Source organism: Sus scrofa, chromosome 18 (genome assembly GCF_054392235.1).
Source record: "Sus scrofa isolate SSC_HxYL_T2T_F1_AM1 chromosome 18, Sscrofa_HxYL_maternal_Yorkshire_Landrace_v2.0, whole genome shotgun sequence".
Taxonomy (NCBI): domain Eukaryota; kingdom Metazoa; phylum Chordata; class Mammalia; order Artiodactyla; family Suidae; genus Sus; species Sus scrofa.
In genome coordinates, this window is record NC_139400.1 from 47,371,374 (window position 1) to 47,389,933 (window position 18,560).

Consider the following 18,560-nt stretch of genomic DNA (forward strand, 5'->3'; position numbering starts at 1 on the left):
CATATTCCTTTCATATTTGCACAGAAGTCATGTTTTTAACTTTTTGAAGATTATACTTTCATAGTGTGCAAATATAATTCATGGCCACAGCTATGGTTACCACAAAACTGCAGTCTGGCATTTGACTAAACAATTAAAGGAGTTCCCCATTCTGAAACTCACCTGTTCCTTCACTCTTAGTTCAGCAGGAACCATTTTCTCCATTGGGAAGCTTTCTCTAGCTTTTAGACCGGGCTGGATGCCTTTGCTCTGTGTCAAAACACACTCTCTGGACTTGCTTGTCTTATAACACCAGAGACACATCCACCTGAAAATGGTAAGAATCCAAAGGGCAGCAGTCAGAACACGCTCATGTCTCAGTTTTGAAGAAACAGTGCTCAGAATAAGCTCCACTACCAGTTTAGACTATGGCTAAGCACCAAGCATTAGGGAGTTTCTCTTACTGGGTTAAGAGGCAAGCTTGAGGAGCAGGTGGGCAAGCACGGGTTGGATACCAGCCTGGAGCCCACTTACACATTTGTAACTTTTCTGGGCAGGCTATTTCCTCCTGCAGTCAAAATGCCCAAAGTTCAGTTGCCCAAAGTTGATCCAAGGAGCATGGAAACCAATGATAGTAACTTTTTACATGAAGCCTAATAATATTGCAGTGTACGCTTTAAAAATTGCCTAGGGTGGTAGATCTCATGTTAAGTGTTCTTACCACAAAACAAAACAAAACAGAAAGGCATAAAGAAATTTTGGAGGTGATGGATAAGTTTATTACCTTGACTGGTGATGCTTTCACAGCTATATGCATATGCTCAAACTCATCAACTGGTATACACTAAATATGTGCAGGGGTTTGTTTTTTTTTTTTGCCTTTTTGCCATTTCTTGGGCCGCTGCCGCGGCATATAAGAGGTTCCCAGACTAGGGGTCGAATCGGAGCTGTAGCTGTCAGCCTATGTCAGAGCCACAGCAACGTGGGATCTGAGCCGCGTCTGCGACCTACACCACAGCTCACGGCAATGCCAGATCCTTAATCCACTGAGCAAGGGCAGGGATCGAACCCGCAACCCCATGGTTCCTAGTCAGATTGGTTAACCACTGCGCCACGATGGGAACTCCCAATATGTGCAGTTTTAAAACCAACTGTATCTAAATAAAGCTATTAAATTTTTAATATGAAAAATTTTTTTAAAGATTAATGTTGTGAATGTGGTCCAATAGCCAAGGATCTTGGGCAAACAGAGAGAACTTGTTAAACCAATTCAAAACCATTGCAAGTATTCAAAATAAATATTATGCTCGTCCTTATTTAGGAACTAGCTCTGTGGCCCTTACTTTCCTTGCTATCAAAACTAAGCCTCAGGGAGAGAATGTCTTTCACATATTTTTAAAAAGTGAGTTTGTTATTTTCTTTTTCCATTTCTCATGTAAAGTTTAGGTTAGTATTAGCAATGACTCAGCACCCTTCATAAGTACTAGCACTTCAGTGGGTTTTACTTGGCCTATTTCTCCAAAGTCAAGTGAGGAAGGATCTGTACATTTATTTATTTATTTATTTATTTCATTTATTTTTTTAAGAAAGTTTTATTTTATTTTATTATTATTATTATTTTTTTTTGTCTTTTTGCTATTTCTTGGGCCGCTCCTGCGGCATATGGAGATTCCCAGGCTAGGGGTCCTGTCGGAGCTGTAGCCACTGGCCTACACCAGAGCCACAGCAACGCAGGATCCAAGCCGCGTCTGCAACCTACACCACAGCTCACAGCAACGCCGGATCCTTAACCCACTGAGCAAGGGCAGGGACCGAACCCGCAACCTCATGGTTCCTAGTAGGATTGGTTAACCACTGCGCCACAACAGGAACTCCTGTACATTTATTTATAAATAATCATGCGAAGCTGAAAACGGGAAAGTTTCAATATTTATAACATGCTATAATTATTTAAAATAAGTGGAAAAGCACATGCACACACACTTATTTATACATAGGAAAAAAACCAACACAATAAGTACAGGGTTATTAAATTCACGGTAACTACTGATTTTTAAATGCTCATCACAAAAGACAAAGATATTTAGATTTAGCTAAAAATAATTTATATTCTGTTTCTAAGAGACATGCAAAGTGATACAAAAGTTTGAATATAAAATTTTAAAGGAAATAGGCAAAAATGCATGCTAATCCAGGCAAAAGAGAATAATACTGGCAATACTAATATCAAATAAAAATTCAAGGGAAAAAAAATAAGTGAAGCAAATACCTTTTTTACACAACATTAAAAATTATTTGCAATGAAACATTGCTTTCAGACACATCTCGTGGGCAGATGTGCTCATCACTGTGTAATTACTCCACTGACATTAAATGGAAGTTTATCATTTATTAGGATTTTTTTTCTTTTTAGGGCTGCACCCTCAGTATATGGAAGTTCCCAGGCTAGGGCTCGAATCATGGCTATAGCTGGTGGCCTGCACTACAGCCACAGCAATGCTGGATCCCTGACCCACTAAGCAAGGCCGGAGATGCAACCTGCATACTCATGGATACTAGTCAGATTCATTTCCACTTTGCCACAACAGGAACTCCCCATTTATTAGGAATTTAAAAGAATTCAAGACATTGCAAAGAGTGAAAATTGGATGGGCTATGTTCTCTGTCTAGGATGTAATAAAACTAAAAATAAGAGCAAATATTAAAAATTTAAAGCAAAATGTTTTAAAACTTGAATATTTTAAAAAATATGAATGAATGAAAAAAAAAATCCTGTAGATGCAGACTATTAACAAAGTGACTGTAAAATACTACCTCTTAAACTCTAGGATATTGCCGAAGTTTTGCAGTAAACTGTATTATTCTTTCCAATTATTTACCACTTTCTCTGTGATATACTCCCCCACCTCCATCCACTTGACATTTATTTGGCCATTAGAATGTGAATGGGTAACAGCAACATGTGCTCTGTCCAAGCAGAAGTCTCAGCCACTGTTCTTTTCCTTCTGCCATGAGAGCAGCATGCCCCAGATAGGAGGTTGTTTCTTCAGCTAACATCTCAGACTAAGGAAAACACATCAGAGCTGCAAGCAGCATGCAAAGGACATGTAATGCAAGAGAGAAATAAACCTTGGATGTTGGAAACCAGGGAAATGTAGGGGATCATTCGTTCCTGCAGCATAACCTACCAAAAAATTGACTAATACAGCTATATGCAGTAAAGAAAATCCAAGTCTTAATAAAAACAACAGAAATAATTAAGCATTTAACTCAATCCAGAAAGAGAAAGGGAAGTATAAGGGAAGTAGGAGGAAGGACACATAAAGATTAAAGTAAAATTAAATAATTAGAAAAGTGGAGAAATGATGGTAAATCCAAAATTCACTCTTTCAACAAGGCTAATTACATTGGCAAAATCCACACAAGCATAATCAAAACCAAAAAAGAGAGAAAAGAGAACCAACCTCCAAGATAAAAAAATCCAATACGAAAATACCAATAATGAGGAGTGGATTTAGGCAAAGATACAAAAGAGATTGTGAAAACTTTTGAGAAAATGTAATGTACCTCAATATGTTGATGAATTCAAAAAACTTGATTAAATTTGTTTTTAAAAATGAAAATACAAATAGTCAAGTTTGTATAAGAAGAAGTTAAAGTCTACATAGAACAAAAAGCATGGAAAAGTTGTAAAAAAATTTGTTGAAGTCCTAATGCTAAAGCACTGGACCCAGGTAAATTTAATGACAAGTTCTTTCATATCTTTAAGGAACACATAATTCCTGTGCTACAAAAGCTATTAAAAGTTTTCTCAATTTATTTTAGAAAACTAGTGTAACCTTGATACCAAAACTTGACATACTAGAGCCAATTATAAAGTAACAACTATAGACTAAATATATAACTATATAAATATCATAATCCCATATGAAATATTAGCAAATCAAAATTAGAGCTATATTTAAAAATATACTATGCCCAAGAAAGTATATTCTGGAAGTATAAGAATTATATACTTTTAGGAAATTGATTAATGTATTAACCATATTACTAGAACAAGGAAAAATGTCAGGTCAAAATATCAAAATATTGGTGTTAAGAAACATTTGGTAAAATCTAAAATCTATCCCTAACTAAAAAGAAATCCTCTTAAATTAAAAAAAATTAACTTAAGAATTCCCAAATTATTATCTTGAAATAAATAGCTCAAAATAAGAAGTATTTCTCTTAAAGTCAAAAACAACACAAAGTTACCACTATAACAACGATTAATAGGAATTTTTCTGGAATTTAAAGAATGGCGATAACAAAATGAAATGAGAGGTATAAATATTGAAAAAGAGAAAAAGATATTTTCTTGCAAAAGGTATTTGCATATCTGAAAAAACTAAGAAAATCAAATACACTATTGAGTAAAATAAGGTACACGTGATTTCAAACCTAAAAAATGTTAGGAAAAAATGTTTACACACACAACACACACAGAGTCCTGGTGCACGTAATATCCTGACAAAAAAAGAGAAAATATGAAGGAAAACATTGATTAATTTGATTTTCAAAAACTTCTACATAGCAGAGAATACAATAAAGTTGACAGGCACATGATAAACTGAAAAAAATATCTGAAACCCTTCCTAAATATTAATTCCTTTGATATATAAAGAACTCTTAGAAATTGTTGGACATTTTCATTCATTCAATAATTTTTTTTTTCCAGGCACTGTTGTAAGTGCTTGGGAAACACAAATGAACAAAAAGACTCAAATTTCTGCCATCAGTGATCTTACCACTTCACGAAGTTTATTGAAAAAATTAAAAAATCTTGACCTCCATTAACAATTAAAGAAACATAAATAAAAATATTTTAATTTTTCACTATTTAAGTCAGTGGAGATTTAAAAACTTAATTATACTCAGTGTTGTCAAGGACATGGGAAACGTATTCTCACACACTTCTGGGAGGAGTATCAACATTCCCAAAGGTTATCTGGCAATCATAAGAAGGTTGACTAGCAATTCCTCTTTTAGGAACTTATAAATAGTAAACAAACAAATAATTCCAAAAATAATTTAAGGACAAGGATATTTACTGCAGAGCAACTTATAAGAGCAAAAGGTTGGAAACAATTTAAATTTGGTGTATATATATATATATATATAAACATAAAATGATATTGTAGAAGAATATAACAGAAATATTGTTAAATGAAAGTGTGGATTATAGTATATGATAAATGATTCAATTTTAAATAAAAGGGTATACATACACTGCTTTAAAAAGTTGGAAAGATATTGTGTAGCACTGAGAACTGTCTAGATACGTACATTGCAACACAACAATGGGAGGAAAAAATATGTATACATGTATGTGTAATTTGGTCCCCATGCTATACAGAGGAAAAAAAAAAGTTGGAAAGATAGACATAAAATAATAATTAAGCTTCTTGGTACAATTGCAAATGCTTTTAATTTTCTTTCTGTGATTTAGGTAGTATGGATTTTTAAATATTAAAAGGACTTTTTTCCTTTAAAGCTAATGTCTAGATTAAAGATATCTATATAGCTTAGAGAGTTTATATTTTATCGGAGCCTATTTAATTATTGCAGATACATCTCTCAAATTTTAAACTAATCTCCCTAATTCTTCATTAATTCTTTCGGGGCTGAGTAAGGGTTGCCAAGGAAAACAGGACCTGATAGGGCTGGGACTAGGGCAGCAGGTGAAATGAGCTGTTGAAGTGGAGCCTTGGATTCTATATTTCTGTTCATTGTGATGGTTTGCATTAATTTTGTTTTTAAAAAATATTTCATTAAAGTATTACTCTTCTTGAGTACTACTGAGATTCTGGGCCGCCCCTCACCCTAAATTTTGCACCCATGATGACTGCCTCACTCACTTTACCCTATTCCCAGCCCTACCCCCTGATAGCCCTCAGCAGCCTCCCCTCTCCACAAACATCTGCATCTTCACATGTTTTACTCTGCTTCCTGTCTAGTAGCTGCAGGGCCCTTTTGTAAACCTAGAAGCAAACACTGGTGCTCTGGGTGGAGTGAGGGATGGCAGCAAGCCCAGGCATTCATGCAGCACTTCCTTTGGCCTGGCCTCTGTGTAAATCACTTTACCAGCATTATCTGAAGCCTCACATAGCTTGACAGGTTGGGTAGCTGAGAATCCTATGCATCCCCCAATATCATTCTTTCCTCTCAATAACAGACTTTCCTAATTGCAGCTGGGCACATAGCCATCCAGATTAAAGAGCATATTTCCCAGGCTCTCTTGCAGCCAGGTGTGGCCATGTGATTAAGTTTGGCACAGAAGAAAGTAAGGCGTACTGTGCAATTTGTGGGACATGTCTATAAAGAAGAAGGCCAGTCCCTTCCTCTTACTTTGCCTGCTTCCTAGGCAGGATATGGGTTTGAGGACTAGAGCTGCAGTACCCATCTTGGCCCAGAAATTAAGGCCGCCATTAAAGATAGTGGAATGACCAGGTAGAAGACCTAGTCATGTGGAATCTCCAAACCAGGCCTGGATTATTATGTTACATGAGAGAGATTTCTACCTTTAAAACCACTGTTATCTTAAGTTTCTTGGTACTTGAGGATCAACCTAATCCCAATTCCTTCTGATAGATATTATGATTAAATCCTCTTTGTAGATGAGGAAACATTTCAGAGAAGGTAAACACCTCTTCAAAATTTGCACAGCTATCAAAATCTGAAACCAGGATGTTTGACTCCCAAGACCTAGTGCTTAATCCTATGCTATCAGAGTTCCCTGCTACAGGAAGATTTCTAAATCTGAGCAAAGGTCTTGGAATCCTAGATTTTAGATGCCCATCCCTAGGCTTTTCTCCTGCCAAAGTGTTAAACCCTTCTGGGGCTTCAGCAGTTGAAAATGGCTTGGCACAAGAACAAAAGGAGAGAGCAGGAGAAAAGGAATTCCTTGTAAATGTCTTCTCAGCTATTGCCCATTCTTGCTCTGTCCTCAGACACCAACACTTTTTATTTGCAAGGATCCTTGGGGATCATCTATTATTGTTTGCCAGAACAAAAGTTACTCTGCTCTTCCTACAATGAGTGGGGTTGGGGTGGAGATGGGGGAGGGCTGCATCTCTGTAGACACTGTAGAAATCCTAACACCTTAAGAGAATCTCATGGAAACCTCATCCCAGCCTTGGAACAATATATAGCCCTGTGGCATTTTGACATTGGGCCTCTCTGAATTGTTGAAGTAATTCAGCACATTGCCATGTGTTTATCCATTTGGATCAGTCCAATGCTAAAGTAAATTCATCACCTCTGCTTCTTCAATAACTGATGTCTGATGCATCAGCTGAATGCATTTCAGGCTTATAAGCAGTTCCCCAGATCTACAGGCAAAAAAGCTTTCACCATCTCCCCCTCCCCCGATAGTGACCAATGTCTCAACATTAATGCATCTGATGGCACCGAGCCTTCGTGGCCTGAGTGAGGACAGTCGCCAAGCAGGGATTGAAATCACATTTTTATTTACATTATTACTTTTCTACAGCTTGGTTTCTTGCAGGTTTTTGATCTATTAGGCCACACGATTTAGTCTGGACTGAATCCTTGAGTTACTTTACTTTTTCTTCCAAGACTCTCAAAGAACTTGATAAACTTGTACTCATTAATCAAAATATTCATCTATAGTGTCAATACAGTAGATATAAATATGTAACACTGCTTAATGTGCACAGAAAGAACAATAACATACATTCTCAAGTATAGATTTTGTGATTTTGTGAATAATAGTCATTGTTGTTATAGGAAAACCCTGAGTTTATCCAATTTTATTAGAATTGGATGAGTCTGGATCCCTACCATAAAATTGGAGTGTGAAATCCAAGCCTTCTTATAAAGTAAACTCATATTATTATTTACACATGTCCAGTCTTGGCATTAATAAAAGCAGATCATCTTGGATAAAACACATGGTTAGCTTTTAAAATGCATGTGAAAATAAGATTATAAATAAGTGCTCTTCTTCACGGTGACTATTAGGCTGTATTTAGTGTCAAAATCTTTTTGAGAGCTTCTAAGGAGTAAATTGAAGTGTACTGTAATTCTTCTCCACTTCTGTTTCATGGCATTCCTCCTTCACACACTGATGAAAAAAACAGAGCCATGAGGAATCCAAGTAGAACTAGACAAATTTGTGAGGACAGAAATTCTGATTCCTTCATTCTGACTCTCACATGTTATCCAACAGTAAGTGAGTAAATATCCACTAAAAGAATTCAAAGTATCTCTCAATAAATAAAATGGGCAATTTTCTCAGTTTTGGAAGAGCCATCCTAAATGCACTACTAACTGGTAAACTCTAAATTACCTCTTGTGTATTTCAAGAGTGAGGGACAAGAGGAGGACAAAGAGAGTGAAGCCAAGCTGCATCCATTTTAAAACTGAGGAGGAGGGTCCTAAGGAGGGCTGGAGTGCTTGGGTATTATACAGAATTTTCCAGAATTCCTTTCCCTGTGTGGCTCAGAGTTAGGATGGGGTACAGAAGATATCTGTGGCAGTGACACTGCAGCCATTACATTCCAAAGGCAGCTGTGTTTCTTGTTGGTTCACCTTGTCAGAGAAGTTCAGTCACTAACACAGAGCCTCCCTTTAGCTTCTCAGAGCCGTGGGCCACAGGTGTGTGCATTCTGAGGGAAAAGGCACTGTCTTCTACAGATCACCCATGTCCACCAAGATTACAGTCTGAAATACAGACTTGGGTCCCCATTTCTCCTAGTTGGTTCCAGCTTGTTCTCCCCCCGGCCCCGCCACTTCACAACCAGCTTTTCTCTCCCACTGCTGGCCCTATGGCTCAGCAGTGACTTCAGACCCATCCACTCCAGATACAAAGGCAAGCTCCATCTGGAAATTTCTTCACCAGCTCTCCAAATAGGGTAAGATCTAATTCTGTGCTGTTCAATATAGCAGCCACTAGCCATGTTTGACTATTAACATTAAAATTGATTAAAATTAAATAAAACGGAAACTTAAGTTCCTCAGTTGTGCTTGCCATATTTCACATGTGTACCCAGTGCCTATATTACTGAACTGTGCAGATACAGAAAATTTCCCTCATCACAGCAAGCTCTATCAAACCATACTTATATCACTGCTGGAATAAATTCTGTATTTCATATCACTCATAGGGATTCTTTTCCTCTGATCAAACACTACCAGATACACTAGCATTTAGTAAAGACTGGTCTAGCACAAAATTTTTTGTTTTCTTTGAGTACCTATGATTGATAATGTTCACACATGGGATACATTTCTTTAGCCCAAATAAGATTTTGATAAAATCACTAAAAGTAAGTTTCTAAGAAAAAAAATCAAATAGCTGGAATATATACGGCATTAATTAGATTTCCCTTAAGACACCGATGAAAGAATTTGAGATGACACAAACAGATGGAAAGATATGTTCATTGTTTGGAAAAAATTAATATTATTAAAATGATCATAATATCCAAGGTAATCTACAGATTCAATGCAATCCCCATCAAAATACCAATGGCATTTTCTACAGAACTAGAACAAATGATTTAAAAATTTGTATGTAAACACAAAAGACCCAAATAGCCAAAACAATCTTGAGAAAGAAGAACAGAGCTGGAGATATCACGTGTCCTGACTTCAGACTATATTATAAAGCTAAAGTAATCAAAACAGTATGGTGCTGACACAAAATCATATACATAGACCAATGGAACAGAATCAAGGGTCCAGAAGTTCCCCCTTGTGGCTCAGTGGAAATTAACCTGATTAATGTCTATGAAGATATGGGTTTGATCCCTGGCCCCACTCAGTGGGTTAGGGATCTGGCATTGCTATGAGCTGTGGTATAGGTTGCAAATGCAGCATGTGGCTGTGGTGTAGGCCAGCAGCTATAGCTCTGATTCGACCCCTAGCCTGGGAACTTACATACGCCACAGGTATGGCCCTAAAAACCAAAAGAAAAGAAAAAAGGAAGAATAGAGAGTCCAGAATGAATCCCTGGATTTGTGGTCAATTAATCTATGACAAGAGAGTCAAGGACATACAATGGAGAAAAGACAGTCTCTTCAATAAGTGGTGCTGGGGAAATTGGACAGCTACATGTAAAAGAATGAAATTAGAACATTCTCTAACACCACATGCAGCCCTTCCTCTGCCAAAATGGATTAAATACTTAAATGTAAGATGGGAAACATAAAACTCCCAGATGAAAACAGGCAGAACACTCTGACATAAATCATAGTAATAGCTTTTTGGATCTGTCTCCCAAATCAAAGAAAACAAAAGCAAAAGTAAACAAATAGGACCTTATTAAACTTAAAAGCTTTAGAAGTTGACAGGCAGGCAAGGATATGACAAACGTCCAGTATAGGCCTGAAGTTATTTACTATCAAAATCATGTTGGACAAATAAAAATGTGGCAATAAGATGTACGAGTCAAATATTTTCAATCAATTTTTCATTACAGCATTATATAATATTTCCTATAGAAGTTTCCTGGTGGTGTAGCAGATTAGGGATCCAGTACTGTCACTGCTGTGGCTAGAGTTGCAGCTATGGTGTGGGTTGATCCCTGGCTCAAGAACTTCTTCATGCCACAGGAGTGGCCAAAAAAAAAAAAAGTTCCTACAATCAATACATGTTCAATATTCTCAGAACATTTAATAAGTGTTTGTTAATAAATGAATAAATGTTGTAACATAAAATTTGGGAGCTCCCCTTATGGCTCAGTGGGTTAAGAACCTGACTAGTATCCATAAGGATGAGGGTTTGATCCTTGGCCTCACTCAGTGGGTTAAGAATCCAGCATTGCCACAAGCTGCAGTGTTTATCTCAGATGTGTCTCAACTGGAGGTTGCTGTGGCTATGGCATAGGCCAGTTGCTGCAGCTCCAATTTGACCCCTAGCCTTTGAGCCTCCATATACCATAGGTGCAGCCCTAAAAAGAAATAAAAAATAAAACATAAAACGTTCTTTTTCCTTAATGAGTACACCAAAAATTATTAGCATCCAAATTGCTGGGTTGTACTTCCAGCTCTTCATTTTCATACCCCTTAATGGTGTCTATCTTCTCATTTAAGAACATAGTTTATCTGTTGCTATGGTAACTGTTTTCCAATAGGAAAACTGGGAAACATGGTTCCAACCAAGCATCTTAGTAATTGTTTTTGGACACAAGAAGTAAGCTCATAGATACTGCTCAAATATTAAAATGGATATTTTGATGGTTAGTAGGAAAAAGAGAACAGACTATTTCAGGTCAGGACTGTTTTAGAAAACTATGATGTGATCATGGTACAAACCCATGATACAATGGGTATAGCATTTGCTTCAGGGAGGTTTTGTAGGCATTCTTAACTCACTCATGCATCATTCTCCTATTTTAACAAACACTTTTTTACGCACCTACTACTGTGTGCCAGACAGTGAATTAGGATCTTATGATATGTTCCACAAAGACTTTGCAGTCCAATAGCATGAGACAGATAGGTAAGCAAAACAGTGCAGTAAGAATTAGAGATCCTAGGACAGAAACCTATAAGTCTGCTTAACCACAACCACACACTACATTATAATTACACAACAAAAAAAGAATATAACTCTTCCCTTCTTAAACACAGAGTAACTACAAAAAAATCATATACTGTCTCATGCCTAACACATAGATCTCTACGGAGAGTGTTCTGAAGTCACCTGCATCTGCTTTCCTGTTTAAAGAGTTTGCTGGTTTCACTTTGCAAGCAGTAAAACATCAATACATATCCAGAGCCCATTAGAAAGAAGATTTCAGTAAATACAAAGGAAAATATCATGATCTTATTAGCTCATGCACAGGACAGACTTCTAATGAAAACCAGTGCTTTCTCCATTCTCTTAGGCAACTATTCATTTTCAAGGACTTTTTCAGAACAAAATAACTTAAACACTAAAATCTTCAGTGAAATCTTTAAGAAAGACCCCTCTCCAGTGTTCCTCCTGAATTTCACTCATCTCTCTATGGGAGCAGCCATCACCTTATGTGACGGTGAGCAATCATCTTGGAATGAATGGACAGATGATGGATTAGATGAATATACCCCCTTATTAAACCAGCACAGCATAAAGACTAGTTTTCTAGCTGAAACTACATGTTTAGGAGTTAGGTAGACTTGGGTTTGAATCTGTCTCTACTACTTATTGGTTCTAGGAACTTGAGCAAGTCATATAATCTGTCTTGGCCTCAGCAGTTTCATCTATAAGATGGGAATAACTAATAGACCACAATTTACAGGCTTGCTGTGGGGATAAGGTGAGACAATGTAAAAGATTGAGCACACGTTCTGCAACACAGAGCCAAATCCATGGCCAATGCTCAGTAAGTGGTGGAGTCATCATGATTGATATTCCAGTGGATGATAGTGTGCTTTAATGCAGCTGGCATTCTCACTTTAGGAACACTGAACTTTCTGGGTAGAACAAATTGTACATTTGGCCCTTGGCTGCTATTTGCTTTTGTCTTACATCCCTTCATAACAAAATCAGCACCTTTGCCTGTCCCAAACCTCAGTGCATTTTTGACCCTTTGAGAAGATAGCTTATTATTATTATTACTATTATTATTATTCTTTACTGCTGTAGCTCAAAATTTTCCTTCTCTGCCTTCCACTGCCCTGGAAGGATGTTTGATAAGAAAATGCCCCCAGCTTAATTTGAAAGCCCAGCTTCCCAATTCATCATGAAATGTAGAAATCTGATCATCTTAAAGTAAATTAAGAGCCCAATATCACTGCATGGCAAAGTTTGGGGAGTAGAGGAAGTGTGGGCAGACCGGGTGGGTGGTGGGAAATGGCAGAGTATGCCCCTGCCCCCACCCTAAACACAAACACATATACTGTCTTAAAATAGCCAGAAGTGTTTTTTTCTTTTTCTCTTCAGCTGGATGCTCATTCTGAAATTGGACCGAGTGGAAAAACACAAAGCCCTTCAGATTTGTCCAGCTTTGTAACATTAAATTGGGATGGAGCATGTGTTGGGGGTTGGGTGGTTTCATAATATAGTAAGTGGAACCTTTTAGCTTCAGTAAGTGAGTCTGACTCAGGAATGTAGGCGATTGTATCTCCAAAAAAATCAATATTAAGATGCACAATTGCTCCCCTGGTATCGAAAGAATTAGTTGATCTACATGCTAAATGACAAGCCTCTTGATAACAGGGATTATGCGACCTGCCTTTCCAGCCAGGGCTGACTGGGACCGTCCCTTAGGTCCCTAAGGCAGAGATAATCTAATTAGAACAACAAAGACCAGGTCCATTTGAAGAGAAGGCAACGTGGGGGTGGGTGGAGGGTCGGGAGGTGATGGTGGGTGTGCGCGGGGGATCGTGTTGAACCTTGTGTTGGCAGGGAGGGGCTCACTCAGAACAAAAGCATGTAGGTGGCGAGTTGCTGGGGAGTGAGGCCCGGAGGGGAGAGGATGTCTGCAGAAAGGGTGGACAGAGGTCACTTCTAAAACATGACTTAATCTCCACTTTGGCTCCACAAACACTGCCACGCTGGCTCCCAGACTCCAGCCAGACTTGACGGAACTAGTGAGCCAGTCTCCAGACAGTCAGACGTGCAGAAGCCCTGCAGCCAGTCACAAAAGAGAAGGAAGGGCCTGGGAAACACACGTGGGTCTGTCTGACCCAGGTCCTCTGCCTCCCTTGTGAATCCCCACCATCCCCAAGGATGGAAGGTTCCAAGGAGCAGGCCCTGGTGGAATGTCCACCGTCCAGAGCAAAAGAGAAAAGTAAGGCTGTGTGTTGCACTTTTCAGGAAACTAAACTTGTGTTATTTAAAGGACTGCCTTCCTTCTCATGTTTTGGTGGTAAAATTTCCCTTTGGACAAGTGAGACAACAGTGTCAATAGCTGGGAGGATTTTTGCTTTCGGTGGTTTTCTTTTGGTTTGTGTTCATTGTTCTTACCTGGTAAAATAAGAAGTGTGTACTGATTCTTAAAACATCTGTTTTTGAGATTTTGCAGGCTTCGATAAACAAAAAATCTATGGGACTGTCTTTTTAAACAGACTTTTCAGCAAATGTCTTCAAAATTTTACCCATATAGGTTCTTTTTTGCTTATGAAAAAAAAAAAAATGGCCCAAATAAGTTTTGTTCCTAGTTCCTATACCCTCCATACTGTTTTGCTCCCAATACTTAAAAGATATTTTCGGTACCTGGTATTCTAAGGCAGTGAGACACATTCATTAGGTTGATGGTTTTCTCCCTTTAAAAAGAAGAGCCCTTAAAGTAATCAGGTCACTCAGAACCTCAGAGTATACATGTCCTGGTGTGGACTAAAGCAGAGGAGCTGTGACTTTGCGGGGAGGGGAGCTCAGAGCCCTGCCTTCCAGGCCTCTTCTTCAAGTGCCCTGCCCCCATCACCTTGGGGGGGCCTGAGACCTTCATGTGCTGATGGCCTGTGGGTGGTGGGTGTGTTCAGTCCTGGTCCCATCACAGAGGACCTGTCTTCCTCTCCTTGGCTGTCCATGGTGTGGAGAAGCTCAACTGGCCCATCACTTAAAAGTAAGTTTTCAAACCCCAAAAAGTTCAGTGTACATGAGGCAAACCTTCCCACACCCAAGACAGTGGAGATGGTGCGTGATTTACCATGATTTATTTGAGAGGAATTTCCCACTCATCTAGGAGAGTGTAGGTGGGGTTCATGGAAGCAGCTCAAAGAGTTTGGTGACACTGTCAGTCAAAGTGGGAAACGAAAGAATGTTGTTAGGGAAGGGGGTGGATGATGGAGAGGAAAGGGCTTCCATTATCTACCAGCCAGTTCTATTGGTAAACGAACACCAATACGTCTACCTAAAAAGAAATTGGAAAAAGACACATGAGGCCTTAATAACAGTAAAAGACCCTGAATTTTTATTCCTCCTGCCCCCACCCACTAACAGAAACTTCTGAGCTTTTTAGAGAGGGCCACTGTACAAATAATATATTAATTTATTATTTTTATACAAGGTAATATTAGTGATAAGTGTTGTGTTTTCTTTTTCAGTAAGAAAAATCTTTCAGCTTTTTGCTAAAGGGAAGAGATTACAAACATTTTTAGATGATGAGCTATAACAAGAATCTTTAGAGATATTATCTATATCTGACTTCCTTGCTATGTTCTGAGGACAGAGTCCTGGAGTAAATGACAGTTAACATTGCTGAGCTCGAGTTAAGACTGTATTGGAAGGTTTAAAAAACTCGCTCCTTGATTTATTTAAGTGCCAAGAATTTATATCAAATGAATTTGCTAGGTACACTTGGGTTTAGTTTTTGGAAAATGCTGCTTTTGTCAGAACCTCGCTCTGAATGAGTTTAGAAGGAGGTCATGGAGGAATGAACAAGAAGGGAGGAGGTAAAGGAGAGGCAACCCCAAGCCTCTCTTCTCTTCTAACTCCTCATAAAACATACATGCACATATTAAAAATTATTATTAAATTAGCTATTCACACTGAGTTCTAATGTCAATTATTGAAACTTAACTGCATCTCCACTATTCTTGGGGGTAATAAGAAATCTTTCCCGGTTGGGGAGAAGACCAGTACAAAGCAACTAATCTAGGCACAGAGCAAGACAGTAATCAAATGATAAGTTTAATGCGTGGTCCCTTACAACTCAGCTGATAAGCTGTGTGGGCTGTGGGGTCAGGTAGGCTCTGTAGAGAAATAGGTCTTGTGATCTGATGTGATAGATGGAGAGAATCATGGTAAGGATTCTAGGCAGGAAAATACATAAGAACAAAGTTCCAAAGCAGAAGTAAGAAAGACACAGATGCGGTTTAGTGGGAAGGCTGAGTCAGGTTCTTACCCCAGCAGAGGGCTCTTATTTGAGAAGTAGGAAAAATGAGGTTAAATGAGTGAGATGAGGCCAGATTATGGAGGCCCTTCATGTCCAAGTCAGTGGCTCTTGGCACTTTTCTACTCCTTTGTCCAAGAAAGTCATTACTAATCACCCATGGCACCCTGTCCTTCTCTGTACAGACCCCTAGGCAGCCACTGACAACTGATCAGCTTTGTCCTTCAAGATGAAATCTATTTTCTATTCCCATCTCAGGCCAACATCTTTAGACTTGATACATAGGAAATGGGGAGACTGAATGAAGAACAGATTAATAAAGAAGGCATGAGTCCCCAGACTTCCGAGTTACCATTGGTTTCAGCCTTTCCTCACTCAGTTATGTTTTGAACTGGAGCCAGGCATGATGAGAAGAACACTTGACTAGAAATCCTAGGACTTACGTCTGAGCTCCAGTTCAGCCACTAACCTTCCCAATCTGGGCCTCATTTTCCTCATCTGTAAAATGGAAAGATTGAAATGGTTTGATGGGTAAGGTCTGTTCTGACATTGACTTTTTTGTCCGCTACAAATGCTAGGGGAAAGCAGCCAAGTTCAGCCTTGCTCAGGCCTCCTCTGGGGAGGAGCTGGAGGGAAACACAAGCCAGGCCAGCCCTGGAGGGGAAGAGGAAGCTGAGGTTCTGGCTAGCCCACACCCTAAATTAATAGCTCCTGGATAACTGAGAGCAAGTGTCATTAGATGCTGTTTGTATTAGATGATCCATATGGTACAGAACGTGGTTTAGGCGCCTTGAGGTCTCTTGGTAGGAAGTTGATGAAAGGCCCCATCTGGAAACAGCTTTCTCTAAGGATCAAGGCTAGTGGAAAAAGTTTGCATATCGTTGTTTGCTTCCCTCCAGATCACCATAACCATGTCTTCAGCTTCACGTGGCCAGTTTGGCAGATGTCCCCACTCAAGGGGACTTCACAACAAAGCAGCCATTCTCACTGATATGATGTCTCCTGCTTCCCTGTTTGCCAGCTTCTGGGCCTCTGAGGGATGCATTTTGGAGACATGAGATGTGGCAGGATGAGGTCATGGCTCTATGTAAAAGGCAGGAAAACTGTGCCTGCATGCATTCATGGAGCTGCACAACCTTTACCATGGAGCAGACCTGAGGGTATCACCCCCTTTTGCCATCTCAATGTCAAGAGGTCAGCTTTTGGGAGCCAGCTTGCCAGTGGCTCTAGTTAACCTTCAGAAATGCTGGGAGGTTTGGAGCCATGGTATTTGAATGTACAGTCAGGCACTTTGTAGGCCTTGTTTGGCTTAATTTATGAATTTGTTAGTATTCAGGCAGGGGCATGACAAGATTCTGTGCTTACATATTAAAATGTGCCTTTTTTCAAGCTCCCTACATGTCCACTCAGGGGCTAAGTATTTGAGGTCCATAAGAAAAATTCAGAGTGGCAAGAATAATGTCTGTCTTTCCTCTTTCTTTCTCGTTCTCTTTCTCTCTCTTTTCCTTTATAGGGCCTTACATGCAGCATATGGAAGTTCCCAGGCTAGGGGTCAAATTGGAGCTGCAGCTGCCGGCCTATACCACAGCAGTGAAGGATCCAAGCTGCATCTGTGACCTACACCACAGCTCATGCAACGCTGGATCCCTAAGCCACTGAGCGAGGCCAGGGATTGAAACCACATCCTCATGGTTACTAGCCATGTTCATTACCACTGAACCACAACAGGAACTCCATGAGTGTCTTTCAGTGTGCCAGTTTTTAGAAAGCTCTTTGACTAATGCTTAATAAAATAAATGTCCTTTATCTACTGTCACCTGTAAAAATAAATCTTGAAAACATGTGGCTGAGACAATAAAGGGAAAAACTGTGTATTCCTTATTGCTATTTTTCATTTCATAGTTCTAGGATGCCACGGAGTCCATGGCCAGAAATGAGGAGTATGACTTAAAAGAAGCTGAACTTGTTTCTCTTCCTCTTTTGAGTTGGGCTTTTCTGCATCCATCCATCCATTCATCTATTTTTCTTTCCTTGTGTCCACCTGTCTGTTCATCTGTCCATCTATCTATCTATCCACACTTCTATTGATTCATGCAGTTGTTTAACAAACATGGCTTGAGGGTCTCCTCTGTTCCCAGCACTAAGTTTGCCACGGTGAACAAGGCTGACTTGACTCATCCTCCACCTCTTCAAGCCCACAGCTGGAGGGGGCTCATGTTTGGGGGGAACTGTGTTGGTGGAGGCTGTCTTGAAGGTGTTGGGTTGTAGGTGCAGCTGGCCTTCTGTATCAGGCTACACTTTGCCTGGGTATGAACTGCTTGCTGCTGGGTTTCTGATCTTTTTTTTTTTTTTTTTTTTAAAGTAAAATTTTCTTGTGGCCATGGAGCTTTTGACTCTGACTTCAGAATCTGTATATCTAAGTTGGGGAAAAGAACAGTGAACACAGCGGAGTCCTGTTGACCCTCCTCTCTTTCTATGTGGTAAATAGAGGTAAACAGAGTGAGCTGTCCAGTTGGGCACTCACTCTGACCTCCTCAAGCCTAAGTTTCTCATTCCCTAAATTATAGATGATGATAATCACTCTTCCATGTCATTAATGTGAGGGTTGCATGAGATAAGTGTACTAAGTGCTTAGCACAGGGCCTGTCATATTTTACGCCCTCAGCAAATGGGAGGGTTTATTCTTATTCAATCCAAGAGTCAATTGGGACAGAACTTGCTTGCTTACATGAGGGTCATCAGTAGCACTCAGTTACTA

The 18,560-nt window shown here is 39.3% G+C and overlaps 1 long non-coding RNA gene across 1 annotated transcript in view; it reads right to left on the reverse strand.

Moving 5' to 3' along the window:
• The window catches only part of LOC146395024 (uncharacterized), a 295,705-nt gene that overhangs the window by 63,212 nt on the left and 213,933 nt on the right, over nucleotides 1-18,560 (reverse strand). Inside the window, exon 3 of the long non-coding RNA XR_014834263.1 lies at nucleotides 163-307. This is a non-coding gene — a long non-coding RNA (uncharacterized LOC146395024). The remainder of the gene's footprint in view (nucleotides 1-162; nucleotides 308-18,560) is intronic.